At 45.3% G+C, this 24,728-nt stretch overlaps 1 protein-coding gene across 1 annotated transcript in view; it reads left to right on the plus strand.

Annotated features, from left to right (window-relative positions):
- LOC134857202 (dual specificity mitogen-activated protein kinase kinase 1-like) overlaps positions 1-24,728 on the plus strand; it is a 321,712-nt gene that overhangs the window by 93,675 nt on the left and 203,309 nt on the right. The window lies entirely within an intron of this gene.

Here is a 24,728-nt window from a genome sequence, read left to right on the forward strand (position 1 = left end):
GCCACAAATTGGGAGAGATAATAGCGTTATCTCAGGAAGATTACGGGAGCGGAGGCTTGGTCCCCCAGAGACTGTTGTATGTGAAGGGACTATATGAAACTGACTTTGTAGCTACTCGGATGTCGTGAAACTTTGAATTAACACCGGTATTATTGATATTTTAGAAGATGAGTAGCTAGAAAGAGGAAAGGATCAATCCATCTCCAATGGATTTAATATAGAACTGTAACATTCGCCGGAAGATACATATCGACGGAAAACAAAACTAAGTCTTAAGACGACTGGCTAACGTCTAAGCAGAGCTTTGCATGCTTTTCACCGTCTCTACCAAGCCAGTACTTTTCGGTGGTCTTTTCTAACATCGGGTCGACAAAACGTTACTGCTTTCGGCTTCGGTCAAAACACTCAAATTAACTAGATTACATGCAAAATAGTGAGCTCATGGCTGGGTCTCAGTATCCCAGACCACGAGGTCACTCCTAAAAACAGGGCTACTACTTATTATATTACTATTGTCTTTGTTCAGTAGATAAAAATCATCATCTCCATAGAAGATGCATCAACCCCAACTCCTAGCTTCTCATCCTTATCAAAATGAATCCAGATATCAATTAAATTCAAGTCAGGACATGACAGCAAGCTAAAAGTTTACTCGAGTCAATAAAGTTTCAGTCCCGAGACCCTTCCAGATTCTTGAATCCGCTGAATCAAGCTCGTTAATCTTGATTTCTTCCTAATCCGGAAGGCTGGTTTCTTACCCTTCACCGTTGTTCGCAACGGCCTTGCAACTATTGTAGCAGCACAATAGTTGCAACTCGGAACGTTCTCTGCTATTCCTGCAATCTGCTGCTGTTTTTCAATCACGATTATCGTTGTTATCGTCAGCGCAACTAATGTTGTTGTGTTTTCTCTCTCGTTTTCTGTCAAAATGGCCGTTTCTGACGTTTCTCAGAAATATGACGTCATAATTCGAATTTTTGAAATTTTAAAATACTAGAATACTCCAGCCCTCACCGTTTGGCCAATCGTTCCAATAATGTTCTTAGTTCTTAATAACCACCAATCCGGAAGGTTTACTGCTAAAAATTCGAAGTCTGCATAAATTGCATTTTAGCCATTCTGGTCGAATGTCACATACTCCCCGGACAGTCCCGTCAATGTCCTCATTGAATCGCACAATGCTCATAAAATGGTTACAGTGTCATCGAACAGAATTTATAAAATGCACGAAATTACTTTTATCCACGTCACATCGACTCACTGCAAAATATAAAGGGCATCATACTACATCACTATAGCCTTCAAATTCTTTCATTAATCTGCACATTGAGGATATAACCTAAGATAAAAACATATTTTCTGACTTCCAGTGTCAATGTCCCGATTAAAACTTTTTCTCTCTGATTTAAAAAGTGTTGGCTTGCAGGACAGTCCTGCCAACCAACAAGCTAAAATTATCCTACTACGCTTTTCCCTTCGGAAATCTTGCTTGTCATTGTCCTGAATATTAAAACTAAGAAACTCTGTGGTTAGAAAGAACAATGAAACAATCTCCCTCTTCAAGAGATTACTCAAGTCTTTCATGTCACCACAAAGTGATCAGTCTTCCTAAGTGATTAAAAACAATCATGCAGGCTGGAATATTTAAATATAATCTTCTCTTAGGCCTTTCTAAATAAATAATAAGTGTCTCCAAAGCCACTTCTGCTAAAATCAAAATGCACATTTATAAATGCAACAATTTCAAAACTCAACTAAATGTTTCAGTTTTCAATTACAACTTGGTTGCTTGGTACCTCACTTGAGTTTTTCATACACATAAAACAATTCTGAGTTTTAACTCTTCTTCATCACTCCTTTGTTTTCTTCTTTTTTCGTCGTTTAGAAGTTCTAAAACTTCTAAATTCTTCTAATTTTCTTTCTTGTGGCCTCTTGTTTTCTCGACCATTCGTCAATGTTCCATTTCCTCCTCCAGTGATACTGACTCCGCACTTTCGGTTTCCGTGTCTTGTAGCACGTCGTTGGCTATCCTGACGCTGTTGGAAGCCGTGCTCCAACACTTCTGCTCTTCTACCCTCTGTTTACAGCAAGGTAGGGGATCCACGTTGGATTATCTGTTTCTGCAGAAGCTATTGTGGAGACACAACGTCACGTTTCTCTCCAAATCTTCTTTCAGCATCTCTGCTTTCTTATTTCCACTACGCTCACTCGTCCTGGAATTTCTTTTCACAGCGGTGGTCACTGCATTCCGATGAGTCACGAAAGCTCGCTTGAAAGCTCCTGCCCCAATGTCCAGCTGATATTCACTGTACACTCTGCCATGCTTCGACATATGCCTTTTCGCATACTCGTACAACCATGCAGTCATGTTAGCTCTGAACCATGGCATCAATCGTTTTCTTGCCCATAACTTTTTCACTTCCATCGGAATGTTTAGAACTTTGCACATTGTCTCAAAAAGATCTAAATCTTTTAGACAATCTAATTTCCGCAATTGTTCTCTCGTCGGTGCCTCCTGTCTATTATTTTCTCTCACATGAGCTTCCAGCCATCGTATCGCCATCATAACTCCCACTATCACTATCGTTACGGGCTGTGATGAATCTGGTAAACCCATGGAGAGCAGCTCTCCAGAGTCCCAGATCAACATCAGATTACTACGCTTGGGATACCACCAGGTCTGCAACAAGCAGTGGCAAGGAAACTCGTCATGCGTCAACATTATGCTCCTCCAATTACGTTTTCCCGAAGCTTCCAGCAATGGTTCCACCTCCATCATCACTCGGTGGATTTCATCATTCTCATCTACTGCATTGTAATCTGTGACAGTTGATCCTCTCTGTTTCTGTCTTTCAAAGTCACTGAAGTTCCCACTCAGTGACTTTGAATCCCATGAACTTACTTTGCAGTATCGATTCCAACCCCTCTTTGGTTCTCTCTGGAACTGCTGAGAACATCTTACATAGAGAACTGCTGAGACAACAACTTCGGCACCGAGAAGGCTTGATCCACAATCGTTCTTGTACTCTTCACGTCCACAGCTACGAAATGTACAGGATATCTGCTCTTGCACATTGGAGCCAACGTTGAACCCACCAAATATCGTGCTCCTGATGGTCTACAATAAGTTTCGCTGTGTCTGATGTTCATTTCTGTCTCGATTGCTTCCCTCCATTTTCCTATGTATTTCTGCTCAGTCTGCAGAACTCCTTGGAATACTTCTACGCTGATGGCTGTGACCATCTCATGTTTTTGTTCTAGATACAATAGTGACTCTAAAGAACCAAACATGCTGTGAAATCCTAGTGCTGTCACTAGATTCACATCGGTTCCTCCATGGCAATCTGCTATCAGTTCCGTTTCCGTTCTTGCTTTCATCACTACATTTCCAAACAATACTGTCAATTGCTTATGTTGTTTCTCCAGGGTTTTCACACAGTCTAGATTTCCACAAACGTGACCCTCCAGTCCACAGACTTCCGCCAGACAGCTACCAGGTTTGACCCAGTCTTCTGGTCCCCAGCCAGGCAACTCTACTTTATCTTCTCCGTTGCTCTTAGAGGCTGTTATCATCACAATATATATGATGTTGAGATCATACAGATTACAGTCTGCATTCAGTTCCCTCTGTATGTCTTGTGTCGCCCTTAATATTGAGTCAGCGTTGGGACTAGGACACCACGATGGCCTCATCAATTCCCACACTGCCATCAAGCTCGTTCTCAGTAATTCATCTGAGAATCCCAACCCAAACTCCACTCTCTTGTCGGATTTTGGTACTGAAGGTGCAGTCACCTCTTCTTCCAAGACCAGTCCCAATTTGGCCTGTGGATTGTTAACGCTCTTAATCGTTACAATTCTGGACGTCCAGAATCTTAGTAACACCGCCTGCTCATAATCAAAGAAGCAATCGCGTATGTCTTCACTCAGGAAAGGATTGTACGCTATCCCTATGATCCCGGATACGTAGCTATATGACTTCTTCTTGATCGGTCCACAGTATTCACTGGATTTCGGCAATGCTCCCATAGATTCTTTAGTGAGTCTCAGCTCCTTGTTTGAGAATCTCCTGATCTCATCTATATTTTTCATGGGTTCCAGTTCTTCAGGTTCTTTCATGCTCACCCTCATCGGTTTACTTTGCTGCATGTCCAGCAGTGCTAGCAAGAACAAGGCTTTCGTTCGCTCATCGCCTTCCCTCAACATTTTAACACAAGTGTTTAATGCAGGTACTGAAATCTGCTCTATCAGGAATCGAATGAAACAGAGAGCGTCTCTCCGCTTCGCACACGCTACTGCTGCTCCCAATTGGACTATCAGATCCCTCAGATTCGTCATAAGGAACACCTTTTCTTCTTTTGACCTCTTTCTTTCTTCTGAATCATATTCTTCGCGAGTCAGTCCCATCATGCACCAGGCGAACCTGAGTTGTAACTCTGTTCTTACGTAAGGTACTGCCACGAGAGCATGTATTCTTGGCGTAGTCCTCATTTCTTCTTCGAAATACCTCAACACTACTGCTTTCCATGGAAGGCTCACTAACTGCTCGATCGTTTCCGCCTGTACGTCAGACGACGCCAAAGTTCCATACGCCTTCTGCTTGAGGGTGGTGCCCTGCAACATTGTTTCCAGATAACCCTCCATGGCTTTTTCGTCTTCCAGGGCCATTACATGCCCTCTAGCCGAGTTTCGGTATTCCAACATCTCCATGTATCCACCGGTGGGTTCATCCATCGACACTGTCTCCGACACGGTTAGTCGGTTGTATTCCACTGGTGTTAGTTGTCCTGCAACACTTCCCTTTCCATGATTCATGGGAGATGGTTTGAAGTCCCTCATTTTGCTCTCTCCACATTGGCTGAGTATTTCCATTTCTAAGGTTGCTCCAGTCAGAGTGCGGTCACTCCTTTTGGATTTATAACCGGTCGACTTTATCCCCGCCATGAGAATGGGTGGCACCATCGCTATATCAGTTAACATTCTATCTGTTCCAGACAATTGATAATCACCTTGCCCCAAATCCATGACCTCCTCGACTCGCTTCCTTTTCGCTGAGTTACCAGCTTTCATCGATATTTCTGAATTCACTTTCGTCTTTCCAATTCTTCTCGGCATCACTCTGCTGCCTAACTTCATTTTCATCGCATTGATTTTATCAATCACCATTTTCGATTGTATCGTCCCTCTCCTGGTTCTTGACAGGTACACCACCTCTCCTTCATCGTCCTGCGGTGTCATCTTGATGGGAGAATTCGCTTCACTCTCATCAGTGGCTGAGTCGATCAATAACTCACTCAGTCTCCCTTCACACTCATCAAGCTTGTCAAGTACTTCTCTCATCAAGGGTTGATTGAGACCTGTTTTGAGGATGTACTGGGTCCCATAGCTCTGAATCACAGTCCAGACTTCTTCCATAAACGCCACTCTGTCCATCTTACATCCCGTCCTACTCTCGTGGTCTCGGTGATGTACTTCCCATTCTTCTTCGGGCAGCGTTCCCAAGAAAGGTACTCTGGCTGAGGCCTCTATTCTTCTCCTCCGAGGTGACTCCATGAGGATTCTCTGGTCGTTGTTTCTTGAATTGCCAGGAGAGCTGCTCTCCGGCAAATTCTGTTTCATTTCCATAAAGGCTGACGGAGGCTCCAGTGTCGAGGTGCCTTCATCCGCTGGCTCAGTCATTTCCAACGTATCCGCATTGTTTTCAAGATCACTGAAGATGTTAAAATCCAGGCTGGATGTTCCTCCTGTCGATGCCCTGTCGTCTTCCCCACCAGCTTGATCTTGTTGCATGGGTTCTTCAGTCTGACGGCTTCCACCCTGTCCGTCATCTCCTTCTGACTTATCCTTATTCGAGCTCGATGGTCCTTGTTCGTCATTGTCGGCTTCTTCCTGGAATCTAGGTATGAGCAATGTACCGGCCGATTTATCTTCTTCTTCTCCATGGACCACTTTGACTTCTTCGCAGCCGAAGGGTGCTAGGAAGGTTCTCGTCTGCAGTACTCCTCCCACTTTCATCTCCTGTTTTACACTAGTCAGGATCAATGAGGCTTCAGGCAATTCGGTCCTGCCTCTCATTCTCATCGGAGCTAAGCCTAGTCCCTTCCATTCCTCATCAAATCTTTCAGGCTTGGGAGTAGCGGCGTTGCTTATTCGCCTTCTCGTCGCTTGATCCGTGTGCGCAAATCGTGTGTACTGTAACACGGCGGCATTTCTCCCCACGAAGTATGGATCCATCGTCCCGAGAAATTCCCTACTCTCCTTTCATTGGTCTCGGATGCTCTCAACCTAGGAGTTTGTACTACGGAGACTGCTCCGAGCAACATCCTTCTTATCAGAGGGAATTCAGGGATTGCCTCCGGTAGCTTCTTGTAATCGTCCCAGTCCTTCGTCTCTTCTCTCACCTTGTGATATGCTGCAGTGAGACGAGGCACTCTGGTTATTTCACCATTCGTTTTGTCATAGGGCCTCAGATTCCAAAGCTTTAGAAACACCTCGATGCGTCCTCTCTCTACTTCTCCCATGCGGTCACGGAAGTGATCGTCAAAATTGATGACTGTCATCTCTGGCTCCGATATTTTCGCAAACAACAGATCTTCACTCATGAGCTCCCGCAATGTGTGCTGCTCACACCAGTTCAGTGTACTACCGTCCACTGCCGATATGAGGTTCAGGTGCAGCACCGACCTCCTATATGCTTCCACTTTAACGTCAGGGAACGCAAACGTGACTGCTGGTCCATAGATCACTGTCACGAACTCCGTGACTCCTCTGATCAGCGCCAAGGCATCGGTCCTCAAAGCCAAGCTCAGATCCGTTAATAGTGGCATGCCTCCAACATGTCGTCTCACATCTTCCTCTCTTTCAATTGTCTCGTCTTCTCCGGTTCCAAAGCGATTTTGCTGCAAGAGATATTGGATAAGAGTGTGTCTCAGGTCTCTTATTTTGTTCCACGAGTCCGTGGATTTCTTCATAACCAGGTTCATCTGCTCTGGACAACGTGCCAGTTTCATTAGTCCTCCTTTCATCTGTCCTTTCAAATCCCTCCTGTCCCTTCACTTCCTGGGTCCAGAAGGTTTCCAGAGTAATCTGACACATTCTGTTCACGAACTCAGCGGTCTTTTCTCCGGCATTTTCCGCCAGGCTCACCTCCTTCAACAAGTAGGCGTGTATCTTCGTGATCATTACTGGGCCTTGCTGAAAAGCATCTGCACCCAATGCCGCTACTCTAGGATTCAGGTGTAGCCACTGGTTGGCTTCCGGCTTGGTTCTCAGAACCATCGCCTCCAGATGAGCTCTCGTCTCTAGTGAGTTTTTTCTTCTTGTGTCTTCACTTGCCACTTCCATTGCTCGGAACCATAAGTCGTTGGACATTGCCGTGATCACTCGATGGTCGTCGTCTATTCCCGGTTTCAGTTTGAGTTGTCGACTGAAGTTGCACAGTTCCAACACCAGCACTTCGTCCAACACTAACATGTGTAGCGCGTGGTCCTTGAATCCTCTCATCGCGTTTGAGATATCTGACCATACTGCAGGCAGTTCAGCCTTAAGTGGTCTCAGGTTCTCCTTTTCTATCATGCGATTCGGGGCCGATATGATCACATCATATTTTCCTTCCGAAAGCAAGGCTACCATTGCATATACAAATTTCAGTCCATCCGGAAGATGTGCATATCCCGGAGACAACGCAAATACTACTCTCAACGCCACTTTATTGAATGACCCCTCCTTCGTCGCATCCACCACTTCACCCATCGACTCCAGGATGTCTTTTATCGCTGGCCATACTGCGTTTTCTGCTGTTGCAGGATCTCTGAGCTTGCTCAAAAAACCTCTACTGTGTAGATGGTCATTGATGCCAGCAAACACAATCGTTATTGGGTTCATGTCTGTCTGTCTTTGTACCCCTATAGCCAAAAACACTGATTGCAATAGGTCTTGGTCAACCGCTGCCAGCATTATGACGTCCGGCCAAAACAAAGACTTGGAGGTGTATACGAACTCTGAATTCGCTACTACCATGATTTTGGCCTTCCTCATCTCTGCTTTGTCATAGGCGACGAAGATGGTCTCATCTTTCTTTATCGCTGTCAATCCGCTATATCTCTGGGCATCACCATCTTGGTTCACTAGTTTTGGGTACACTCTCTCCTTCACATGACCAGGTGGTGTCGTCAGCTGCCTAAATATCTTCACGTGTTGTCCAATCGGCGCTCTCGCCGTCAGGAATCTTCCTGGTCTTTCTTCACGATTCCCCTCATCATGGTTCAATCTCACATCTTGCAAAGGTCTCGCATTCACTGGTCCCATCGTGTTGTTAGAGGGCAGTCCCTCCAAATCAGCAAATCTCAAGGCCGTCGTGGAGCTGAAATTTATGCTAGCGGCTATCAACCAGTCTACGCCGGTTATTGAGTATAATCTGCTGACGGATAACGTCGCTCCATTCAGCATCCTCCTTGCATCTTCGATGAAGCTTACTCTCTGTAGGTCCAGCTTCATCAGTTCGTCTTTGTATATATGCCAGGGAGACGGTATGGATCTCGACCACAACAATGAGCCTCTGCTCGGCCTCTCCTCTCGACTGGTACTCGTCGTTTCCGATCTAGTGTCCGATCTAGATGTGCCTGCTACTTCTTCGATTGGTTGGTTGACAGGCCCTATCCTCCTCCTAGGATGAATTGTTATCCTCATCGGTGCTTCTCCCAACCGATCCTGCACGTCTGTTCTTCGACCTGGTTCGCTGGAGCTTTGTTGCCGGTAATTCGTGACGGCTGGTACCGTACCCAAGCGTGTTTCCAGGTTAGGAGGCACAAAGGTGGTAATCACCGCATCACTCACCGTTCCCTCTTCCTTCAGCACTCCTGTGTCAAAGAGTTCTGCTTCCAGCTCATCCAACCGTTCTTGGAAGACTCGATTCAACCAAGCTTGTCCTTCAATACTGTCGACGTGGATGCCATCCGTGGTCAGTCTGGCCTGATCCATGGCTCTCAATTCATGTTCAATGTCCATGAGGATCATTCTTCCGGCATTTCGATTTGCTAGGTTCCTCAAGATGTTGTTCCATCTCATGACTCCCTCGTTGTGCCTTCTTCCTGATGCTGTCAGGCTTCTCGCGTTCATTGGCACCGTGCAAACGGTCAGTACCGCGCAACTGAACTTCTGCCAGAGAGTAATAAACAGACACACCATCATTGACTCCCACAGTGCTTCCTGCTCGTCTGATCCTCTGGAGATATCATTCGTCCCAACTGGGAATCTTCCCTGGATTCATCAGTTCCACCATCCGATATAATTGGGCAATCGTCGCGCCTCCAAAGGCCATCACCGTGGTGACCCATGAGGTCCTCAAATTCGACAGTACTCTGACTAAGCTGTCTCCAAATATCAGGTGAGATGTCCCGAGTGGTGGTTGCTGCAGGTTCACAGCCGGGCTCCAGGTAGCTCGATTGAAGCAGGCCCTCGGATCTGTCTCCGGAACTCCCGTGAAATTATACTTCAATTGATTATTCTTCTGCACGTCTATTACACGAGACACTTTCTTCGATGGCATCTTCCGTACTTTCCTCTCTGGAATTCTCGAGCTCCCCATGAGTGGTGTCACGTTACTTATCCCTTGTCTGATCACTGTCTGGGAGAGTTGTACTCTGCCCGTGTCGTCAATCGTTCCATAGGGTGCAGTCACCCCGGAACCTGGTGCATTCTTGTTAGAGACCATTCGTCCAGCTGTCTCTATCAGTTTCCTCACTGTCTGTTCTACGACGGGATCACCCAAGGTGTCACTAGGATCCGGGATTGTTACTCGATTCGTCTCTGCTGGAAGCCGTGTCTCCGTTGTTTGACTCATTTCTCGAGGTGTCAAGAGCTCCATCGGGGACTGCCCACGAGGAATATCCCTTGCAGGTATCACTTTGTCCACGGCCGTTGTCAACGCCACCTGCTCCGATCGTTCTTTGTATTCCTGCCTTAAGCGCTCGATCTCTTGACCCTGCGTTTCGTTGCAGTCTTCAAACAAATTTCTCCACATGTCCCGATCTTCCTCCATCTGGAGCATGCTTTTGGTCATCTCGTCCAGCTCTTTCTTCGTACTTCTCAGCTGATCATTCATCTCGTCCAGATCTTGTATGGTTTGGTTCGTCTGAACCTTCTGTGTTACTTTCGCCCTTTTTGGTGGCACAGCTGCTCTCAGTGGTGAACCAGACCAGGTCGCCTCGCTGTTCATCTCCCGATGCATTCTCGTCAGCCCAGGTTTAGGCTTAGAGGGCATTGGCATCTCACCTGGTTGGTAAGTCCTAGAACTTCCCAATCCAGGCTCATTCGCCAAGTCATTCCCTGAGAGAGCCCCGTTTCTCCACCTCATCACTCTCATGTTCGGGCGGTCTAGCACTCCTCTTTCTCCATATGCTGCCATCAACAGGACTTCCGTGGGGCGGTCCCCACGGTTTTCATGCCCCAAGATGTTGATCAGGGCGGTCAGCAACATGACCACCTCTGGGTCCTCCAGAGCGAAGTCTCGTTCGATCAACCGACGATAGATCGCATCTACCATCGGTCCTACATATGCCTCTGCCAGGTCCATCAATTCGTCCAGGTTGAAATTGTCCATACTTGTTCTTTCCAAATTTGATTTGATTCGATTTGATAACTGACTCAAGTGAGTAATTTTAAATGATCAATCAAGATCTAGAAAAGAAATCACGAATGTCATACTTGTCAATTTCACCTTAACATATATTGTTAAAATTTGCTTGAAGACAGTTCAGATAAAAAGATATTTATCCTGAATTTATTAAAATCAATTGGTTTCTAAAATTTTGGAATTCGACCTAAGGTTGGACAGTCCAAACTTTGGATCTATTCCCAAGATCGTCATTTAGTTGTTCATGGTCACTAACCCCTACCTACCCACGATCTTAATAACCTAACACATAACATAACATAACATAACATAACATAACATACATATCACATATTACATACAACTTGGTCTTTGGCCTGACACCCTCTCGCACATCACTCAGCCTATACTTAATTAATATTTTTTATGTAGATATACTTGTATGTTCGTATCAGAGAATATCACGTGTACAAGCGCGTACAATTCCCGAGGATGCAGTCTTCCTCTGTTTGGATCGTACACTGGAAGCGAGAGCTCCTTCACGTCCATTTCCACAAGGAAGTCCCTCAGCCTCGTCAAAGACAAGACTAGGTTTTCTGGGTCCACGTGCTGCTTCTCTGTCGCCCTCGTTACCAAGAAGCATAAGTACTTTCCCGGTATCTGCGACACCGCCGGAGGTAAGGCTGCTACGCCCCCTATCCCTGGTCTTTGCTTCCAAAGGAATTCCACGTTTTTGTATTCCCTCTTAAAATCTGCCGCTAGCGCTGTCCTAAAACTCATGTCTGCGGTGATCGCTGTCGCACATGTTCTGTTTGTGAGTATGAAATCACTGTCTGTTATTATTATGTTACTAGAATATTCATTTGGTAAATTAAATTATGACTCAACTACCCTGCCTATGTCAGGTTTCTTAGGTTCTTCGCCTGTTTCTGCTTCTAAATCTCCTGTTTCTCTTGCTATTCTTAATTTTTATATTATCAAGTTTTCAGTGTGGGTAAGTCCTACCCCCACTCCCCGGACAAAATATCCGTCGACGTCCCCGTCGATCGCATACCGGGTATCAAGTCAAGGTTAGAAGCCGGAATGAGTAGTCGTCCTTCCTGGGCAGCCCAGGAAGGATCATCTCGTTCAGTCTTGATGTATTTCATGTTTTCACGATCTACTTCCTCCACTATTTTCTTTAGATCCATCCTATCCACTACAAAATCGTCACCGTAAGGATTGTATTTCTTTCTTGGTCTCGTCCCGTCCTTCTGACGAGTCTGCATCGTGAACGGAAGATCCGGCTCCAAGTTCTTTGGAACCTCTATCTGTTCGGGATCCTGCCAATCTTCTTCTGCGTAAGGTAAGGTTTCATCGTCCGCTTCGATCCGTTCGTTTGGATCCAGGTCCAGCGGTGTATCCGTACCTTCCTCTACGATTTCGTTTCCATCGTTCTTCTCCCTGGTGCCTTTTTCATTGACCTCACAAGCAGGGTCCATCATTAGATAATCCCCTTCTTCCATGTCTGCAGGTATACACCAGTCTTCTGTCGATGGATTGTGTGGCTTGATGTTCTCGTAGTGGGCGACTCGGCCAGTACTCAGTCTATAAAAACGTCCCTCCTGGTGCACCTCCGTAATCATGAAGGGTCCCCTCCACTTTTTCAGAAGCTTCTTTGTCCCTTTCGGTGGTATAACGTTCTGAAATACCCATACGTAGTCTCCCACCGAGTAAGCCTTTGCACCAGCTGCTTTCTTGTCGAATCTTTTCCTCTGCCTTGCCTGTGCCTGCTGAGTGTTTCGTCTACACAAATCGTTCAACTCCTGTTGGCGTCTGATCACATCCCTCACGTAGACCTGTGGGGACGTTTTCTTTCCCTCATATTCTGGGTAGAAGAAGGTTAAGGGTAAAGACTTTTCGTGTCCAGTTAGCATCATGTGTGGACTGACTCCAGTGGTGGAGTGTTGCGTGCTGTTATATGCCCCCATTACCTGTGGAAGGTATCTGTCTCAATCGGTCATATACCTGGAACAATATACTCTCAGCATCGACACTAACGTCCTGTTCTGTCTTTCCACTAAGCCATTCGTCTGAGGGTGGTATGTCGTGGAGTGAGCCTCAGCGACCTGTGAGCGTCTCATAAGCTCTTTCGTAAGCTCTCCTACGAAAGCTGTTCCATTATCCGATTGAAACGTCATCGGACAACCATGTCTTGCTATCCATGTATTGATCAGGTGGTCGCATGTCTCTTACGCCGAGGCAGTTATGCAAGGCACGGCCTCTGCATACTTCGTAAAATGATCTATCATGACCAGCACCTGATTGTAACCATTGTCTGTCATGCATATCTTTTGGTGGTCTGTTTGCACCACCTCGTTGAATTCAGACGACTCAATCAATTGTAAAGGAAATCGCAACTTCCTAGGATCCTTGACCTGTTGGCATGACAGACATGCTGTTACCCATTTCTCGCATGCCTTTTTCATCCCAGGCCACTCAAAGCGCTTCAGGATCCTGTGATATACTTTGTCGATCCCCTGATGGCCAATTTGATCATGTGACCTTAATAATAGTTCTGTCTGATAGAGTTGCGGTAATACTGTCGCGTTATACTTGTACAGGACTCTGTCTTCCTCCCTTCTTTTGCAAGCCACAATCCCGTCCTTGTTAAAATATAACCTCCCTTCCTTCTGCATGAAGTATTGTCTCAGGATGCTATAACTATCTTCCTCGAGGTCCCCTTTATCCGGTGAACCATTCTCGATCCACCTTTTCAGGTTGCTTGTCATGCGATCATTTCTCCGCGCCCTTAGAAGGTCCGAGAGTCTGTATCTCGCCTTCAAGTACGTCTTCATGACCCTCATCTGACTATTCAGCTCGTTGGGTTGATGTGTGTCTTCTTCCATCTTAACGCACCAAATCTTCGCCATCGGTTGTGTTTCTTGTTCAAACGGCAGAAGATCAGTCCTGACTACCTCTTTCTGCGGCAACAGGCTTATCGAGCGTTTCGATACCGCTATCGTCTCCAAGTCATCCGCTGCGTTGTCAAAGACTCTTTCGCTTGGTGTAAGATGGCGATCGCTGTCAGGATCCTGGTACACCTCTCTGTCCAGGTCTCTCGCCCGATTTTCCACTAGTAGCGTGTGTATCGCCAGTTCTGACAGTTCTGATCCCGATTTCGAATTCCTGTCTGAATACGTGTTCATTCCTGAGATTCCTGTATTATAATCTGTCGAAGAGGTTGTGCTGGAGACTGCACGCTCCCCCAGATCATGTCTGTGCTTTCACCGCATCCATCTGAACTCCCCAGACAAAACCTTGTTTTCTAGGTCCTGTTTCTCCTCAGGAATTTTCTCGTCTATCTCGGACTCCATGGACAAACTTTCTTGTCCCGGGTGTTGATCTTGTGATCGTTGGTTTTTCCCTTTATCCTTCTCCCCGGACAAATAGTCTTGCAGCAGATTTTGTTCTACAAATTCACCCTCTTTATCCCGGTCCACAAAGGTGACGATTTTCTTTTGCTTGCTGCTCTCCTGTTCTTTCTGTCCGTATGAAGTACTGGTTAAAATCTCTTGGGGTATTCAGGATACTAGTTGCTGAACTATTGTCCTACAATCCCTCTCGTTCTCTTCGTGCTGTCGTCTGGACGGCATGATCTTCACCTTCTCACTGACTGTTAGCGATGCCACTGCTGCTGTCCACTCGGGGTCATCTCTGGTCACTTCTCTTTCTAACAATCCGCCCAGCATCCGCATCACTTGTGGTGTGACTTGCACTGTTTTATCCAATAATGAGAGGCTGTTTATATTCATGCGAGAGAGTTCTTGCTGGACCAGGTTCGAGCGCAGCAACAAATCCAAGGGGACCGGGTCCTCCTTGGACAGGATCTTTATCTCGACTGATTTCTCTACAGGTAACTCAGGGTGCCCTGGAATTGGATGTCCAGACTTATCGCTTCGTAAGTTTCTTTGTCCAGAAACGAGAATCCCTCCTTTATTTCCGCCTGATTGGCCTGCTTCTGCTCCAATCTTTCATAGAACTCAGTTTTCTTGCTGAGGCTGTCAGCATTCTGGTGTTTATCACGCATCCTATGTTCGATTATCATATGGTAGCCATCCAATCTTACTATCCATCTACCAATATAACTCTGATCCATCGAGTAGGTTTTCAACCAGGATAACGCTCTGTTGTCCACGCGTAACTTGAAGGGAGCGCTCCCCAAATATGCACGGTACTTTTCCACGAAGGTGACTACTGCAAACATTTCTGCTTTTGGAGCGCCATATTTCATCTCTGTGTCACTCAAGACCTTACTGCCGTATGCAATGGGACGGAGAACTGTTCTTCCGTTCCATTCTTGCTCTTGATGCAAGATTCCTGAGATGGCCACCACCGATGCGTCTGTGTCGAGAACATACATGCCCTTTTCTGTAGGCATGCCCAGCACTGGCGCTTCGCACAGTTCCCGCTTTATGTTCTCGAAAGCAACCTGTGCCTCATCGTTCCATTCGAACTTCTTCCCTTTGTTGCGCATCAGCTTCTGCATTGGATACACCTTGTCCGCATATCCTTTAATGAATTCTCGGTAGTAATTGGCAAACCCTAGGAAGCTCATGAGCTGTGTGTCCGTTCTAGGAGCTTTCCATGTCAACACTGCTTCCACTGCTTCCGGTTCCGGCCTCACGCCATGCCTATCCACCATCCTCCCTAGGTACTTTATCGAATCCCTAAGGATTTCACATTTCGATGGTTTGCATTTTAAACCTGCTCTTTTCATGCATCCAAAGACCTCATCGAGCCTATCAATGTGGTCTTCCAGGGTCGGTGTCGCTATGACCACATCATCCACGTAACACATCACGAGATTCCCGTACTTCTTGGTCACTCTCGTCAAAGCCTGAGCCATCAGTCTTTGAAACGTGGCCGTTGCATTGCACAAGCCGAAGGGCATCCTCTTCCACTGGTACAATCCCAATTCGCACGCGAATCCGGTTTTCTCTCTGTCCTTCTTTCGCAGAGGGACCTGCCAGAAGGCAGAAGCTAAGTCCAATGTGGTGAAGAACTTGGCGTCACCAAGTTTAGATAGGCTCTCGTCTATTCGCGGTATCGGGTACGCATCTTTAATCGTTACCGCGTTCAAGTAACGAAAGTCGCAACAAAATCTAAGCTGCCCCCTTTCTTTTTCGCCATTACTAACCCGCAAGCCCACGGCAATTTTGAGGGTTCTATCATGTCGTATTCAAGCAACATTTCTATTTCCGCTCGGCACGCTTCCGATTTATGTGGCGTCATTCGCCTTGCGCCTTCCCTATGGGGAACGGCGCCTTCTTCTAGTTCGATCTCGTGTTCGACGAAATTACAGCAACCGATATCCGCCTTATGTTTTGAAAATACATCAGCGTTCCGATTTAGGAGGTCCCGCAATTTTTCGAAATCTCCCTCACCTATTTTCCCTTTTAAATGTTCTATTTCTGGCAAAACTGGTTTGTCAGATTCTAATTCATATGACGAGAGGCGTTCCGGAAAATTCGAACAGCTTGATAAGCCGTCGTCCGTTTCGGATTTCATTGAAAACAATTTATGAATGGATTTTAATTCATTAATCCTCTTTAAAATTTTATCTTTATTGGCATGATAAGGACAGTCTTTCACACTATATTTCTTCAAGTTTTGTGTCTCCTCATAGTCGGTCCTCATCGGCAAAGCGTAGCCAAGCTTCTTTCCACGCTGGGTTGAAACCGTGGTGTCCAGTGTGTTCAACAACACACTGACACACAGTCCGTTTCGCGTTACCGAGAAGCTCCGGCCTAAAATCACCGAACTCTGACTATTTGGATTCGGTACTAAGCAAACCTGTTTACTATCACTTAACGAATTTAACTTACTCATTCTAAAAATCGCTACTACAGCTTGTCCTGGTTGTAATTTTACTTTTCTATCCAAAAAACTGGTACCTAATTTTCGTCTGTTATTAACCTATTAATTGGTCTCTTAACATACTTTCGGTCCGGGTTTCTAATCCGTATTAGACCGTTGTTCAAGTCAATCATCACGTCAAAATTCCTGACAAAATCTCTGCCCAAGATGAATTGGTCGGCGTCATCCAGATTCTCTACCACCAGGAAGCTCATCCAAAGATCTCGTCCTCCCATGTGAAGGACCGTTATCGGTGTTCTTCCGGCTACATAGATGGCTCCTCGATTTGCGGCGGCCAGTCGGAGATTCGTAGGAATCAGATCTTCCCGCGTGAAGCCCATTCTTTCCCAGGTTTTTATCGGCATCACACTCACCACCGCTCCTGTGTCCAGAAGACCTGTGACTCCGATTTTTGTTCCGTTGGTGTCGAGCAGGTGTGCTGTCACATCTGCTTCATATCCAATGTGTACCGCGTCTTGTTCCATCATGGCATCATGGCCTATCCTGCGGACTTTGAGTTCCTCTTCACCCAAATAGATCTGCCCTATTTGGTCATCATCTGTTGTTATATAAGTCCTGGTGTAGATACTGATTCCATCCACTTTCAGCATTATTTGATACGGCCCATAGACCTCCATGTAGCGTCCATGAAGTTTCTTCATGCGAGGGCCACCCGTCGTTAGTAGTGCTCGCACAGCTCTCGAATCGGTGCGTGGCTCCACCTGCCTCAGATAATCTGCATATGTGCCCAAATGCATTAAAGTGAACTCTGATGGTTCACTCAGATTTTTTATTACCTGGTGTCCAGCCACTGAGATTATCGACTGTATCTTGCTTCCTTGTGGTACCATTCCGAACCTCTGACCGAAGATCACAACAAGTTTCATGCTCAAACTGCTTGGTGCTTTAGTCTCTTCGACCTCCGTTGCTTCGAAGGTATTCAGTTGCTCCTGTAGTTTCTCATTCTCCAGTTCGAGTTTCACTTTTTGCTCGATCTCTTTCGTCACCAATTCCTGTTGTACTCTATTTAGAGCATCCCTTGCGGCTACCTTATAATCGATCTTGAAGTCCTCAGCCGCAGTTGCCGGTTCCGGCTCACGTGTCTCCCCTGTTACCGCTTGCATTTTCTTTGCCGCCAGCTCTTGAGGTTTATCCTTTCTGCGTGCCTCCGCTTCACTCAAAAGTCGAGCTTTGCTGGCTTTCACTCCTGACAAAGCTTCTTCATGTCTTGGATGCTTGATGTCTGCCACTGCATCCCAGAATTGCGGACAATCTGATTTAAAATGACCTTCCAAGTTACAAAAGAAACACCTCGGGCCGAATTTTGCAATTACTCCTCTCATGAAATCCTCATGGTCCAATTCTGACGCATCTTTGTCCTCGAGGCTAAAGCCTATTGCTTTCATGCCTTGTTTGTAAGCTGGGCATGCTGACACATGATGGTCTGTTGAACTGCAATTAGCACAAGAGCGTATCTTGTCCATATCATCCCTCGGTTTGTACCAATTGCTCCCTTGGTTTGCTGGTCCGTTGTTAAACATTCCATAATTGTTCTTGTAATATCCAGATCTCGAAGGAGGTTTCAACAAAAGATACTCCTTTGATTTGAGCCTTAACTCCTCCGGTGTTGGCGCATTAGTTGATAGTGGTGTGTAATGCGTTGCTAGCATTGAACGAAGTTCAACATTTTTCACACCATCGATGAATTTTGAGGCTACGGCCAGGTTCATCCTTCTGTTTGACTCATCCGGTTGGCTGCGTCTTCTCAGCATTTCCAAATCATCGAGAAACTTGTCTATGGTTTCATCCTCTCGTTGCCTCCGTTTCTCGAAGCGCATCATCACCTGATGCCCCTGCACCCCTGATCCGAAACGGTTTAACAAGATTTCGAAGATTTTCTCAGCAGTGTCACGTTGATACTGTTTCTTGGCCATGACACAGTTCAGGGCTGTCCCTTCTAAGTTGCTGGTGAGCGCGCTGCATTCCTGTCTCTCCGACAAGTCCTCTTCCTCGAAATGCAGCTTCATTACCTCTATCCAGGTATCAAAACAGCCATCAGATTCGTCTTTGTAGCATCTTGGCTTCTTAAAGACTCTTCTGGACTTCTCACTGCGTTCATTGGTTCTAGATAACCTCGTCAGGAATGTCTCCAAAGACCTGTTCAGGGGTTCAAATGCTGTGGCCATTGCCGTAGCATCCCTTGAGTCTCCCGCTTGAGTGTCCTCACACCTCGTCGAAGGCTCTGTGTGCGGTGCATCCCTGCAATCCGAATCACCGTGAGTGTTTCCCTCTTGGCCCACATGATTCCTCCTCGGGCTTGCATGCCCCCTGCTGCCGGAATCACTTCTCCCAGTCGCATGTGTGCCTTGCGTTGGTCGTTCGTTAGAGGTTTGTCTGTTCCCCGTTGAACTTGCTCTATTGTTCGGGCCCAATGCTCCATTACCCCTTGTGGCATGACCTGATGAACTTCCCCTGCCTCTAGTGGATCCATGCATATTCCTCCTTTGAAGTTCAATGAAGTTCACCCTCGGTTCCCTGCTGGGACCTCCCGAGTTCGGCCCTCCTTCTTTTGGTCCACTCTTGCTGCCTAGTAGCCCGTCCAACCTATCCATGATAGCCTGAGTTCGCCTCTCCATCATCGCATCTATCTTTGTGTCAAGAGTCCCAAGAGACTGCTCTTGCTGAATTCTTAACTTCTCCATGTCGGCTCTTAAGCGTAACTCCCTCTGTTCCGCCTCTCTTGTCATTCGCGACAAGTTCCTCGTCATGTGTTCGTCCGTTCTCTCTTTCAAGCGTTTTTCGCTCCTGTCAACTTCTTGTCTGTTGCGGTTTATTTCTTCCCGCAGCCTTTCTCTTTCAATGTGGACTGCTCTTTCTAGTTCACTCATCCTTATTGTTATTTGCTCGTTTTGTTCTCCTAAACTGTCCACTATGTTGTTTAAGGCTTCCTCTAGTGCTGCCTCGTTTTCCACGAGTGGCGTCACTAGTGGTGGTGTAACCCTGTCGGTCCCAAGTAACTTCGTGCTTGTCGAGATCCGGGCCTTGACTCTCTGCTTCAACGTCTTTTCATTATTTATTTCAGGATCCATTAACGCGTTGCCGAGCCCTGTGGTTCTATTCTCTCCAGGTTGTGGCTCCGAACTTGCCCTAATCGCGAAGTCTTTTGACTGGCCCGGTTTGTTTGCCTCTTTGCTTATAGTTGTCACTATACCAAATTTGTCCATGGTTCCAGTCTCTCTTCCGACGTGTGCCTCACTCTCCTGGATCGAACTATTGAGGCTTACTTGAGATCCAAAGTCCCCTTGCTTCTCTTCATCCTCTTCCTCCTGGGACTCACCGTCGTTCCCTGCTCCTCCTCCCATGCTGAATGGAAAGATGTTTCCGAAGGTGTTCTTCATTCTTTCTGAGAACGATGATGACGTTGTTTGTTTCCCAGTTCCGCTTGCCATCATAGTGTTGTCCGTCGGAGATCTTCTAGTTGCCGCTACTTCAGTAGAGATGTCGGACAGTTCCGACATCTCTTCTCGATCCAATGTCCCGGTGGAAGTGGCAAAATCATGGCCTTGTTCTACCGGGGTAGATTCACTCGCCAGCCTTCTGCCTCTCCCTTCCAGTCCATTTACTTCCTGGTTGTCATTCATGGTATGGTCCGTATTGACCTCCACTTCTAACAGTTGTCTTCGCTCTTCCGAGGTCTTCTGACATCTCGTTCAACCATTCTGCCTGAAACCGTCCCCCTTTTATCAGACCGGGATCGCTTGATCCAATCCACAAAAGGATCGGTCATCGTTTTTCTTTGCTTTTCAGGTATGAATTTCCTAGAGCTATTACCTCGTTTTGGTATCCTTGACGTGTCTAGACTCATTCTCTATTTGTCACTTTCCGATGCCTACTCTTGACTCAATTGCTAGAGTCCTTATAGTTTTATTAACAATAATAATGACACAACACAATAAATTTCACCAGATTCTATTAAATAGTCACCACGAATCCCTGTATGTTGTCAGAGTACAGTTTGTATAAAATTTATTCACACTAACCGATTATCGGTCCAAAGATTTGGAAATTAGCACAATATGATGTTATCAGTCAATTTAAAAGATAGTGTACTCACTACCCAATCAAGAACAGTTTACGTTGATTTAAAATCAAAACAAAAAATATATATTGACACAATATGAATGTATATATAACAAAAAACGTATGTGTCTTGTACTCTCAGTCGGTCGCAGTACAATAGTCGAACCTGTCTTTTAAAGAAAAAGCTTTCCCTGCTCGGTGCTGCACCAAACAGACAAAACTTTGAAGGCAGTAATTTTCTCAAGTGGGCGTCTATTGCACCCACCGAGTACTGTGTTACCTATCTGCCTGCGGACTGCCCGAGCTAGGCCTAATAAAATCTTCAGGGCAGTCACTTTTCCCAAAAACGTATTATGTTTCAATCCACACTAATGAATCACGCTCTTTTTAATTTAAACTTAGTGTCCTGAATATCCGAGTTCGGACCTGTTTTGTATTAGTCTGGTTCTTATTGAAAGGCAAGTTAACAGTGCAGTCACTGATACCTAGCCTGTGTGTTAATAACCTAATACCTCTCACTTTTTAGTCTTTCTTTCGTCTACCTAAGTCCTTAATAAAACAATACCCCTCCGGATTGGCACAAATAGGACCCTTCCGGACTAATAGAATCTAGACCCCTCCGGATTTGGACCCCTCTGAGTTGGTTAATACAAGACCCCTCCGGATTTGGACCCCTCCGAATTAGCAACTATAAGACCCCTCCGGATTCGGACCCCTCCTAACTTGAAAAATCTTTGACCCCTCCGGACTGGGGGCCCTCCGGTTTTGTAAAAGTAGCTTTTCGGAGATTTCTTTTTTCAACCTATACCCCTCCGGATACGTTCTCCGATGCAATTATGCTCTTTCAATTAATTGGGAAGGGTATGTACTACCTTCCTAGACCCTTCCGGATTGAAGTTAAGCCTCCTATTTGACAATTCACACTAACGGTGAAGGGTCTTATCGCTGGCCTAACTTCGGCTCGATTAAGCTTTTGCTGTGCCTTTAGCCCTTGTGTGTCTAGAACGGCCTAAAGTTACTTTATTCAACCGCTATTACCTTTTGGTAGGGGTATAAGGGCTTTTCTAAAAAAAATTATAAAACGTGAAGGGTGTACCCTTCCAAATTGAGGAATTTGCTAAAAACAATTTCAAAAAATTTTCACGCTTATTTTTCCGAAAAATTTCTAACCCTATCAATAAGCTCAGCTAATTTCTGATCTATTGGTACCAAGATCAACTCGATATGCTCAGTAGTTCCAAAGTTATTAAGCAAAACGTCTTTTTTCCAAACTCAAAAATTTTCTCTCTTATAGGTTCCGCCTAACATTTTCCGCAAATCTGGTCCTTTCGACCTAAAAATTATTGATCCGAGCTCAAAAGGCCTATACTCTTTTATTTCAATGCAAAAGACCCGATCTAAAATGCTTTTGTAGAAAAAATTTGCGAAAAACTTTGCTACCTGGACCCCTCCGGATTGATGAATCCACCAAATCAAACACGTTAAGTTCGATTTCTCTGCAACCCGGAAGGCTTTCGGGTAGCGGGTTTTAAAACTTGTACATTCACTAGTGGACGTTGTTCGAAAACCTATTTTTACTGTCCTAACCCAAAAATTTCAAAAAATTTTCTGAATTTATAGTGTTCCGTTTTCTCAAAAATCACGAAATTTCAGTTTTCGGTACCAAAATAGTCCAACCACCTTCGAAATTAACTTAACCGGTTCTATCTATTATGGTAGTGCAGTTACAATGTAACACACTAACTTAGCGCTTTTTTCCGTTTCAAAAAATATCGATATCTCAAAAATCGCGACTTGTGGGGGGATCAAAATATCGCTATTTTGACCCTAAAAACCGGTCTGTTTTCGTTGTTTTTCACCAAAAAACGATATAAGACTATTGATATAGGCTATATAAGTAATAAGATTAGTAATATTATACCCCTCCAGGTTTGTTTAATATCCGAATTAAGGTGCTTAACTCAGATATTCGCAGTTCGGTGAAGGGTCACTACAGTGCAGCACTGTCGAGCCCCCCACAGATTACTATCTTAATTTTTGTAGCAAAAGGGATACAAAACTTGTTAACGATACCCAACAGTCGATTGTTGTTGTCGTTGAGCCTCTTCTTGCTGCTCCTTGTACTGCTTGCCGGATCAGTCTTCTCCCAAGACCCTTCCGAATTGAGCGCAAATCAGCTGACCCCTCCGGATTGAGCGCAATTTATCATTAACGTGCTTAAATGCTCAAATAACCCTACAGTACAAGCCTCACAAACGGGCTACAAAACTGATCGTAACAATCCTGACTGATATAAATGCCTGTAACAACAATATATCTATCAACAACAAACGGGGGGGTCGGATCACATCTTGTCTGGGGGGATGATTTCTACTGATTTTCTACTTTTTTACTGTTTTTGGTTTTTTCGGTTTTTTTTATGTTTTTTGTTTTTCTTGGGTACTATACTACTTTTTGTTTGGTTTTACTTATATCTTTAAGTGTTTTTGGTCACAAACCACTCAGGGGACGAGGGGTTCGCGATTCCCCCCACCCTTCCTGGTTCATGAATTTTCGGTCTTAACTAGGTTAAAAAACTATTCACGGTAATCCGGAAGGCTTCCGCGTTCCGAACTACCCTTCCACCCCGGCGGTTTAGGCCTATTAAGGGCGTTAATGTGAGCATCCGCTCGGCGGGGAGTGCTCGTTAACGGTTCTGCCGGTCATGATGTTAAAAAAGAATAACACCCAGGAGCGCCATAAAAACATACATGTAATATTCGCCCGGAAGATACATATCGACGGAAATTAAAACTAAGTCTTAAGACGACTGGATAGCGTCTAAACAGAGCTTTGCATGCTTTTCACCGTCTCTACCAAGCCAGTACTTTTCGGTGGTCTTTTCTAACATCGGGTCGACAAAAACGTTACTGCTTTCGGCTTCGGTCAAAACACTCAAATTAACTAGATTACATGCAAAAAAAGTGAGCTCATGGCTGGGTCTCAGTATCCCCAGACCACGAGGTCACTCCTAAAAACAGGGCTACTACTTATTATATTACTATTGTTTTGTTCAGTAGATAAAAATCATCATCTCCATCGAAGATGGATCAACCCTTTCCCCCAACTCCTAGCTTCTCATGCTTATCAAAATGAATCCAGATATCAATTAAATTCAAGTCAGGACATGACAGGAAGCTAAAAGTTTACTCGAGTCAATAAAAGTTTCAGTCCCGAGACCCTTCCAGATTCTTGAATCCGCTGAATCAAGCTCGTTAATCTTGATTTCTTCCTAATCCGGAAGGCTGGTTTCTTACCCTTCACCGTTGTTCGCAACGGCCTTGCAACTATTGTAGCAGCACAATAGTTGCAACTCGGAACGTTCTCTGCTATTCCTGCAATCTGCTGCTGTTTTTCAATCACGATTATCGTTGTTATCGTCAGCGCAACTAATGTTGTTGTGTTTTCTCTCTCGTTTTCTGTCAAAATGGCCGTTTCTGACGTTTCTCAGAAATATGACGTCATAATTCGAATTTTTGAAATTTTAAAATACTAGAATATTCCAGCCCTCACCGTTTGGCCTATCGTTCCAATAACGTTCTTAGTTTTTAATAACCACCAATCCGGAAGGCTTACTGCTAAAAATTCGAAGTCTGCATAAATTGCATTTTAGCCATTCTGGTCGAATGTCACAAACTGTCACACAAAAACATATTAAAATAGGTTGTTGGAGCCGTGTTTTTAATAGCAATCACGTAGTCTGATGATCCGAGACTCAGCTATGTGGTTGTGTCCGCATGCAAACGAAAGCTGATCAAAAGTCGTTTGACTGATGGCCTAAAAATAGTAACTTTTTACTTAGCCCTAAACAGACCAGAAAATCAACTGGCAAGGTCGAGACGGTGAAAAACGAGTAGGATTAAAGTAACTGACGCCTGCCAGTCGTTAATAGGTACTTTTTCTACGCTCCGTCGCTGTGTAGTATTTGGGCGAATGTTACACAAGCGAACCGAATTGGCTCCGACCGTTGTTTAGGTAGAAAAACACAAGAGATAATGTCCCTGACTCTTGAGCCAATGGTTATAGGGCCTATTTTTCTTAAACCTCATATGTGACCGAAGTAGGCGACTGTTACATCAACGTGAAACGATGGTGGAAG

This window comes from Symsagittifera roscoffensis, chromosome 1 (assembly GCF_963678635.1).
Source record: "Symsagittifera roscoffensis chromosome 1, txSymRosc1.1, whole genome shotgun sequence".
Classification (NCBI taxonomy): Eukaryota; Metazoa; Xenacoelomorpha; order Acoela; family Convolutidae; genus Symsagittifera; species Symsagittifera roscoffensis.